Here is a 9,925-nt window from a genome sequence, read left to right as displayed (position 1 = left end):
TTTTGGAATAGGATCTCATTAGATTGTCAAGAGTCTTGCTAAACTGCTGAGGCTGGTCTTGAACCTACTTTCCTCATGTCCCAGCCCCTCAAGTATTGGGATTACAGACATATTCCACCAGGCCCAGTAGAGGTCCTACCCTTAAAGATTCTATACCAACCAACAGCAGCATCTGCTGGTGATTGAGCCTTTCACACATGGCCTATGGGGGACATTTAAAACCCAAACCACACGCTACTCTTCTAAAAAGAACCTACAAATACATACTTGTCAGAAGCCCTTATATTCAAACAATTTTTTTCCCCCTGTTATATTCAAGGTACTTAGGTAGTTAACTTACGGGTTTCTACCATTGAGTAGGGAGAAAATAACTGAGCAGGTGGGAGGTCCCTGGGAAGGGCTGTGAGCACCCAGCAACTATGTCATTGTGAGTCTGGAAGATAGTCTATGACATAGATAATACAGGCTCCTTTATTTCACAAGAGGCCACAGGAAAGCCCTGGGAAGGAAAGAGGGGAAGTGCTGGGCCCTGCAGCCACTGGGCACCTAAGCAAGAACCATTTTAAGATGCCCCTATATTTACTGTGATTCAGACTTCATGAGCAGAAAGCATGTTAGAATGTTGTTGGGAGTGGCAGCGAGGCAGAGCCCCAGGGATCAGGCTGACCAGGTCCTGGTCCTGGTGCTACCTCCCACAGCTGGGCGGTCCTCAAAAGGTTGCTCAGTATCTCTGAGCCATGGTTTCCTCATCTGTATAACAGAAATAACTAACGTAGGTACTTCATAGTAATTAGAGGATTCGTAGAGATGATAGACTCTTGGAAGGCACCTAGCTTGGCACATAGGAAGAATTTAATAAATATTAACTATTACAGTGGAATATTGTACCATGAAATGGTCTAGCACCTGGCCGATTCTATATTCTTGGAGTGTCCCTACTTTAACTCCAAAGGAGCCCAGAAAATAGCAGAGGATCGGATTAAGCCTTGACTTTTTCCGGAGACATATTTCAGTTTGTTCCCTCCCCAAACCCTCTTCCCTCATAATTTTTCATTTTAAGGAAGAAAAGATAGACAAATAGATATGGATAGTTTTAAAAGTATATGTTTCCTAGCTCTCATCACTGCAAGGACCTGGAAGCTCTGACTTTAGCGGCAATAAGCACTCTGAGTTCACAGAGCTTGTCTTCAAACAGCCTCCATCACTTAGAAGAATGAGAGCTCTTTAATGGACAGTCCGAGGCTGGGGTAGGGCACGTCTAATGTACCTGGATTGTTGTGTGCCAAAAAGTAGGAGAATGCCAAAAAGTCGGATGGCTGGGGACAATGGAACTATCTCAAAGAGGCTCCCACTAACCAAATATGGGACAATTTGACAATCAAAATAAATGACTGTAATCAGTTTGTCATCACAGATAACAGAGATCTTCCCAAAATGAAGTTTATTTGGGAGTAGCATTGCAATCGAAAAGGCACACACTGTGTGCCCTCAAGGCCAAGGCAAGGGGAAGGTTTTTGTTTCTGATTTTGTATTTTGCAGTATGGGGTTTAAACCCAGAAGTATCACATCATTGAGACACAGCCCTAGTCTTTTATTTTTAATTTTGAGACAGGGTCTCCCTAAATTGCCCAGGCTGGCCTTGAACTTGGGTTCCTCTTGCCTCGGCCTCCTGAGTAGCTGGGAATGCATGCGGGCACCACCATGCCTAGCACAAAAGGAGGCTTTTAAAGGCAAAATGAGGAAGATTTTCCTCACAGATGTTTTGAAATAATCATCATTGGTAATCAAAATCAGTAATATGGGTCCCAGATTACACAGCTGCGAGGCAATGTCTTTGCCAAGTGTTTTCTGCATCAGGTTTTGGTGGCCTTTGGGCAAGTTTGTGTTTTTGACAGTGTTTTGTGATAGCTCCTATTATCAGGCCAGGCGCATGAACTCCTGTCCTTTATACTCTCAGATTTATCTATTTACTTGTTTACTTACTTATTTATTGTTATAGCTTGATACAGGTGACTCCATTTTGATTCTGATAACTTTCATAAATTCTTCCTCCTCTTTCTCCTCCACTTCCTGGTACTGGGAGTTGAACCAGATAACAGAGATCTTCCCAAAATGAATGGGGATATTCTACACCCACAGCCCTATTATATTTCTATTTTTTTTTTTTTTTATATTGGGGATGGAACCCAAGGGCCTTCTACCTCCGAGCTATACCCCCAGACCCATTTTGTGTTTTATTTGGAAACAGGGTCTTCTCACTAAGTTGTTGAAAACCTCACTAAGTTGCTGGGGCTGGCTTCAAACTTGTGATCCTCCTGTCTCAACCTCCCAAGTGGTGATTTACAAGCATGGGATTACAAGCAAATTGGGATTACAAGTATGCACCATCATGCTTGGCTTCTCAGAAATAAATTGTAACTCATAAAAAAAAAAAAACATGAGTTCATATTGAAAACAAATACATTGATGAAGGAGGAAAAGACAAAGTTATTTCTTAAAGTAGAATGCCAATTAATACATGTAAAAACAGTGGAGTTAACTGCCATTTTATAATTGTCAGTATAACTGAATCAAGCCAGAATCACCCATAAGTTCTAAAATACATTAAGTGTGTGTGTGTGTGTGTGTGTGTGTGTGTGTGTGTGTGTGTGTTACTAGAGATTGAACTCAGAGTCTACCTCGGAGCTACATCCCCAGACCAGTCTTATTTCTAATTTGGAAACAGGGTCTTTCTAGGTTGCTGAGGCTGGCTCTGAACCTGTGATCCTCCTGTCTCAGTTTCCCAAGTACTGGAATTACAGGCATGCATGCAATTACAGGCACACTCGGCTAAAATATATTAATTTTTCCAAAGGGCAGTATAAAAACTTACAGTGGTGAGCTAGGCATGGTAGTATACACTTGTAATCCTAGTACTTGGAAGGCTGAGACAGAGGATCACAGGTTCACAACCAGCCTCAGCTACTTGGTGAGGCCCTCCACAACTTAGTGAGACCCTGTTTCAAAATAAAGGAAAAAACAAAATAGGGCTGTGAGTGTAGCTGGGAGGTAGAATGCCCCTGGCTTCAATTCCCAGCTCCATAAAAACAAGACCAAAAACAAAAACAACAACAAAATTCAGTGGTGAAATCTGGCCAGTACATCCTTAACCAAGGTGTTAAGCTAAACATTATCAATAAAGAGACAAAATGACATCTCATTACTCTGGACTGGATGCACTTCTTTTGGAACATGGTGTATTTCTGTGGATTCTTACCCAAAATGCAAAACCAAATCTAATTAAGAGGACAGCAAACAAAACCAAATTGAGAGAGTCTTGAGACAGACCTGTACTCTTTAAAATGTCAAGGTCATGAAAAAAATGAGGGAGCCAATAAAGATCAAAGGAGTCTAAACAGCCATTAAAAACTACACATATCAGGCATGGTGAAGTATGCTTGTAATCCCAGTACTTGGGAGGCTGAGACAGGAGGATCACACAGGTTCAAAGCCAGCCTCAGCTACTTAGTGAGGTTCTCAGCAACTTAATGAGACCTTGTTTCTAAATAAAATATACAATAGGTCTGGGAGTGTAGCCTGGAGGTAGAAAGCCCCTAGGTTCCATCCCCAGTACCAAACACACACACACACACACACACACACACACACACACACACACACACCAAAAAACAAAACAAAAAACTACATATAACACATGATTCTAGATTGAATTCTCAAAAAGATATCATTGAGAAAATTGGGTAAATTATATCTGACTTACAGATTATACAATAGAATTTAATAAGATTAACTGTCTTGGTTTCTGAATAACTGAAATATGAGTGAGAGGATGCCCTTGTTCTATATCTAAACAATGGCTCTGGAAGAAGCCTGTGTCCTGACCCCTGAAACCTCCACAATGTTACTTTAAGTGGAAAGGGGACTTTGCAGATGATGTTAAATTGAGCTTCTTGAGATGGGCAGTGGATTACCCAAGTAGACACAAAGTAATCACAAGGGTCTTTATAACAGGCTAGTGAGTTCAGACAGGGATGGCGAGGTGGTGCCAGTGCAGGAGAACAGGGAATGATGAAATTCTGGACACCAGCCCAAAGCAGCTGTTAGAAGTGGGGAATGTCAAGGGAATGGGTTCTCTGGCGGGCCCCTCCAGGAAGAACCAGCCCTATTGACACTTTGTTTTTGGCTTTGTAAGACTCATTTTGGACTTCTGACCTCAATAACTACAAGATGATAAATGTATGTTTAAAGCCACTAATTTGGGGTAGAGGGGGAGGGTGGGCATGGGGGTGGGTGGTGTCTCTTTCTGTCCCTCTGTGGCCCTACTGAACTGATGAACCTGTATGAACATTCTGAGCCCCTGGGGTAGTCTGATAACAGAGGAAGGGCAGGATCCCCTTACTGAGGGTGGTCTGAAATGCAGATTCTCTGGTTCCACCCAGAACTAGAGACCCAGAGTCTGCATTCTAGCAAAATCCCCAAGTGAGTCCAACTGCAATCAACTTTGCCCCTGTAGAACTGTCCTTCTCAGAAAGCCGAGTCACCGACTCTGCGTCCTAGGGTGCCTCTCCACTCCCTGGCTTTTGGATGGCTGCCCCTCTGCTCAGGGGTGACAAATGCTGTTCGGAGAACCTCTTCCTGGTGCTTGACACACAGTAAATATGTGCTCAGTAACTAAGTCCTGATTACTCCTTGAGGGCTCCAACGCTGGGGCCAGTCAGGGCTCATGCTTGCTTGATTCTTCGGTGTCCTCTGGGTTCTTATTCACGACTCCATCAGCGTTTATTGAGGCCTGTACTGCTCTGCACTACCGCAGGCATATGTTAATAGAGAACATGGGAAGCCGGGCACAGGGGCACATGCAATCCCAGCTGAGGCAGGAGGATCCTAGTTCGAGGCCAGCCTGAGCAATTTAGTGAGATTCTGTCTCAAAAATTTAAAAAGGGCCGCAGATGTAGCTTAGTGCTACAGCCCCCCTGGGCCCAATCACCAGTGCGGGAGGAGGCACTAGCTGAGAATTCTGGGCATGCGACTAGGCCTGGGAACAGAACAATCGCCAGGGTGGGGGAGGACGGCCTCACGCCTTTCTGCAAGTGGGGGGTGCCTGTGTTGGCTCTTAAAGGAATCAAGCAAGGTCACCAGCAAGAGCAAAGGTGCGAAGTTGCAATTTTGCCAGGCCATGGGGCTTCCCAGGGACGCTGGGGATCTCTTGCCTTCTGGATCCCTGAAATCCGCGGTCCCTTCCTGTCTCCCACAGGGAGCCGGCCTAGATGCCAGCTTTCATCGCTCTGGTCCGAGTTTCTCCGCTGCAAGTCCAGGGTGCTCAGCCCTTCTCCCCCACCCCCGCCCCGCCAGTTCTTTGCGCGCGCCCCATACTCCCGGACGCGCGCTCCCGCCTCCTTCCCCCTCTGCGCGCGCCCGGCTCACCGCTCTGCGCGCTCCTTCCTGGGCCTCCGCCTACTCTCGCTCAGGGCTCCCCCACGCTGGTTGCCTAGCAACAAGACGCAACTCGCTGGATGCGTTTGGCTGGTGCTAACCGGTTTCCGTTCGCTAGAGTAGGCTGCTCTCTAGGTTGGGCTTTGAGCTTCCTCCCAGATGTTCGCGGAGGGTTGGTTGTCTGGGACCTCGGTGGGCGGGGCCTCTTAATGGCCGCCTCCTCCTCCTCCTCCTCCTCCTCCTCCTCCTCCTCCTCCTCTTTAGTTATCCCTCCAGGTCCTCCTCATCCCACTCTTCCTTTTCCTTCTCCTTTTTCCTCTTTCTTCTCTTCCCAGGAGACTCAGCCTGGGACGAGGGGTGTGTTTTGGGGGGGACCCTTCCTTGGGATAACTAACCTAAACACCAGCTAAATATGTCAGATAAAATATTGTATGCCTAGTTAAATTTGCATTTAAAATAAACTGGTTACTTTTTAGTATGATTACAGTATAAAACAAAGTCATTCATTGCTTTTCTGAAATTCAAATTTAATTGAAATTTATTTTTTGTTTGTGCTACTGAAGATTGAACTCAGGGGTGTTCTACCTCCAAGCTACACTCCCAGCCCTTTATTCATTTTTTATTTTGAAACAGGGTCTTGTTAGATTTCTTCTTCAGGCTAGAAGCAGCTGTTTGTGTGAGAAGGAGTTTTCTTATATTGAAAGAGATGCCTACTGGTATATATAAAAACAACACTGCTTACAACAGGAGGGGTATTTTCCTCAGTTCATGGGCAGGGAACAGATGTTAGATGAGTTGGCTGCCACGTCTTGCCCAGGCCCCAACTAGCAGTGCTCTGCAGCTCCCAGGAATTCCAGGTGGACATTCAACTTGGCCACTGAGGGCACAGGTTTTGCCTCTAGTGACCTAGCCCCCCCCCCCCCCCTGCAAGTTTTCTCTTTCTGGAACAGTGGCAGGAGTCCCTTCCGTTGTCCATGTACTCACTAGCATCCACCATCATGTGAACACTAGATGTTTATGTAGTAGTTTTGTCTTTAGAGTATATCCCACTAAAGGAATAGAGGAACGATAACTTCATTCCAGAGTCAGGTGCAATAATGGGTTTCTCTGGGTGGCTAAGACACTAAGGCCAACTTATAGGATATTGGGTTCATTTTGGTGTCAATTTTCTGGTTTTTTATTTTAGAAGTATATTTATGTACACATACATGTATATTTTCCCCACTACTGTTGCTAACACAAGGGGTGGCATATGTAATTTCTGCACCTTGACTTTTTCCCATTGTTCTGTGTCCCAGGATCACTCTGTATTTTAGAACACATTCTTTTTCTCTTTCAATGTCTGTGCAAGAATCCGTGGTGTTGTATCTCATCAGTTTCCTGTTTGATGGATATCTGAATGGTGTTATAGTTTATGGTAAATAATGGTACAAATAACTACATTCCTATGCCATCTTTTTTTTTTTTTTTTGACACTCAGGAGAGGTCAGATGTATTCTACCTCCAAGCTACACCCCCAGCCCGATTTTATTTATTTGGAAACTGAGTCTCACTAGGTTGCTGAGAGCCTCCTTAAGTTGCCAAGCCTGGCTTTGAACCTGTGATCCTCCTGTCCCAGCCTCCCAATTACTGGGATTACAAGTGTGAGCCACCACATCCAGCTTCACCTGCCATCTTTTACTTTTGCAAGTTTATCTTTGAGATATGACTCAAGAAATGAAATTGGGGGATCAAATACCTATGTGGTTTCCTTGGTGTCACCAAATTCTCTTCCACAGTGTTTACACCATTTTGCCCTTGCCACCTTTATGGCATAAGAGCAGTACTGGGCCTACAGACCACACAGACCGACCTCAGCAAGCCAGTGCTTCTGAAATCTTATGCAAAACGCTAGGTGCAGCTGTCCAGGAGCAGCTCCAGTTACGCTGGCATTCCATCCCCTGTGTTGCCAAGGCTGCTCCTCCTCTTTTTTGTCTTGTAAATTTTATTGTTCCTCCAGTAAGTTTGACCTTGGCTCAGATGTCATCCCTAAGAGAAGCTTCCCTTGATATCCCTGACTTGGTCAGCTCCCCCTACTATCTGCTCTTCACAGCACTTATTTCAATTTTAATTTTACATTTATTGATTTAAATACATAGCTAATATTGTCTTCACTACTCATCTGTAAGCTCTGTGAAGATAGAGACAAACTGCTTTCATGCTGCTATATAATAAGTTATGATAGACTGTGTAGCTTAAACAACAACGGATTTTTTTTTTCACAGTGTAGGGCAGCAGGAAAGTCCAAGGAATTGGCATTTCTGGTATCTGGTAAGGGCCCGCTTCCCAGTTTCCAACCACGGTCTTTTCCTTGTATTATCACATGGTAGAGAGCAAAGAGCGAAAGCTCTTGCCATCTCGTATAGGGGACTAATCCCATTGATAAGGGCACCACCCTCATGACCTAGTCACCTCCTGAAGATCCCACCTCCTGATTCCATGGCCCTGAGCATTAGGATCTCAATGTATAAGTTCTGGAAGGACAAACATTCAGGCTATAACTGTGTTGTATTCCCAGGTGGTATACCTATGTGGGACCTGACACATAAGAGACAGTGAGTGTATGTTGAGGAACCTGATACATTGTATCAGATTCCCAGAAGATTGTAGATATCACAAGATATGAAGGGCAGTTTGAAGGTGATCAGTTTCTTTTTTCAAAGAACCTAAGATGTAGTGGTGGCTAAATTTTTTCTTTAAAAAAAATACTGGTCTACATATTATTGTTGTTTGTCCTTATAAATGAAAAGATTAGGGCACAACTGGGAGAGTGGGGAAACTCATTCACTGGTCACCATGAAAAGACAGCTGTGTCAGCCCTATGATTAAAACATTCCTCAAGGACTTAGAGGAGCTTGTCTTCTAGAGGGAGGACAGACCCACGTGCTCACGAGCATCCACTTGCATGTACACACACACACACACACACACACACACACACACACACACACTTTTCAGGCAGCAGGGGAGGGGCTGTGTGAGTTGCTTGGAGAAGGAGGAACTGCCTTGAGATGCTTGGGAAAGCTTAGGCATGCTATGTGTTTTGCAGGGGAGGAGGCATTTTTTTTGAGTTAAGAGAGAAGAAGGGAGCATGATGTGCAAGAATTGTAATAAAAAGTACGAGGCATGACCAGCAGAACAGCAGGATATTCAGTTAGTGAGAGCCCAGATGTGTTGATGTGTTGGGCAGGAGAGCTGCCTGGAGGTGATCCTGGGGGAAAAAAAAAACTGGGTCCTGATTGTGAGGAGCCACGTATTCTATTATTTGGAGGCTGATTTTTTTAAAATTTGCCTTGGAAATACATGGAGTCAAAAAACAGGTGTGTCAGGTATGGTGGTGCACACTCATAATCCCAGTACTTGGGAGGCCGAGACAGGAGGATTTTAGGTGCAAGGCCAGCCTCAGCTACTTAGTGAGGCCCTCTGAAACTTAGTGAGACCCTGTTTCAAAGAATAAATATCAGGGCTGGGAGTGTAGTTCGGAAGTAAAATGCCCCTGGCTTCAGTCCCCAGTACCCTTAAAACAAACAAACAAATAAGTAAATACAGAGATGGACTATTGAGATGTTCTGTAAAAATAGCCCTGGTTTAGGAGTGTCTTAGTAGAGTCATTAGGATGAGGCCCTGGAATCAAAGGTGGGTGCACACCCTAGCTCCTTCATTGACCTGATCTTCAATCACAACTGTTCACTTATGCCCGCCCTTCCTTCCTTCCTTCCTTCCTTCCTTCCTTCCTTCCTTCCTTCCTTCCTTCTGCCCTCCCTTCCTTTCTTTCTTTCTTGGGGTGAGGATCCAAACCAGAGGCATTCTACCTCCAAGCTACACCCCAGCCCTTTTTTATTTTTTATTTTGAAACAGGATCTCACTAAATTGAGGTGGGCTCACTAAGTAGCTAAGTCTGACCAGGAACCTATGATCCTCTTGTCTCAGCCTCCAAAGTACAAGAATTACAAGTGTGCACCACAAGGCCTAGCTCTTTTTTTTTTTTTTTTTTTTGAAACAGAGTCTTATATGTGCTGAGACTGGCTTCAAACTTGAGTACTTCCTGTCTCAGCCTTCAAAGTACTGGGTTATACAAGTGGGTGCCACCACACCCATCTCATTTATATTCTTTATGCCTGGACTTCCTATCTGTACAGTGGATGGCCATGATACCCATTTTCAGGTGTGCTGTGCGGATTAAATGAAGAAGCTTTGATTGGCAAAAAGTCACCTTGTAATCTATAATGATAGTCCCCCTTCCATCTCTTAGACTGGACTGAAGAGTCTTTCCTTCAGGATTTCAAAGCTATTTTAGTTGCAATAATTTTGAAAAGTTTTTTTGGAAGCCTTGGAAGTTTCCTGGGACCTGCTTGCTTGTGCCGTCCCTTTTGAGAAATGCCTGTCAGTAGATTTTACTCCTATAGTACCTTAGTTGAACACTTTCTGCACTAATACAAAACATTATTTTTTA

Source organism: Muscardinus avellanarius (assembly GCF_963383645.1).
Source record: "Muscardinus avellanarius genome assembly, chromosome: 4".
In the NCBI taxonomy this organism is placed as follows: domain Eukaryota; kingdom Metazoa; phylum Chordata; class Mammalia; order Rodentia; family Gliridae; genus Muscardinus; species Muscardinus avellanarius.
The sequence above is the reverse complement of the archived record's forward strand: the minus strand, read 5'-3'. Positions refer to the sequence as shown.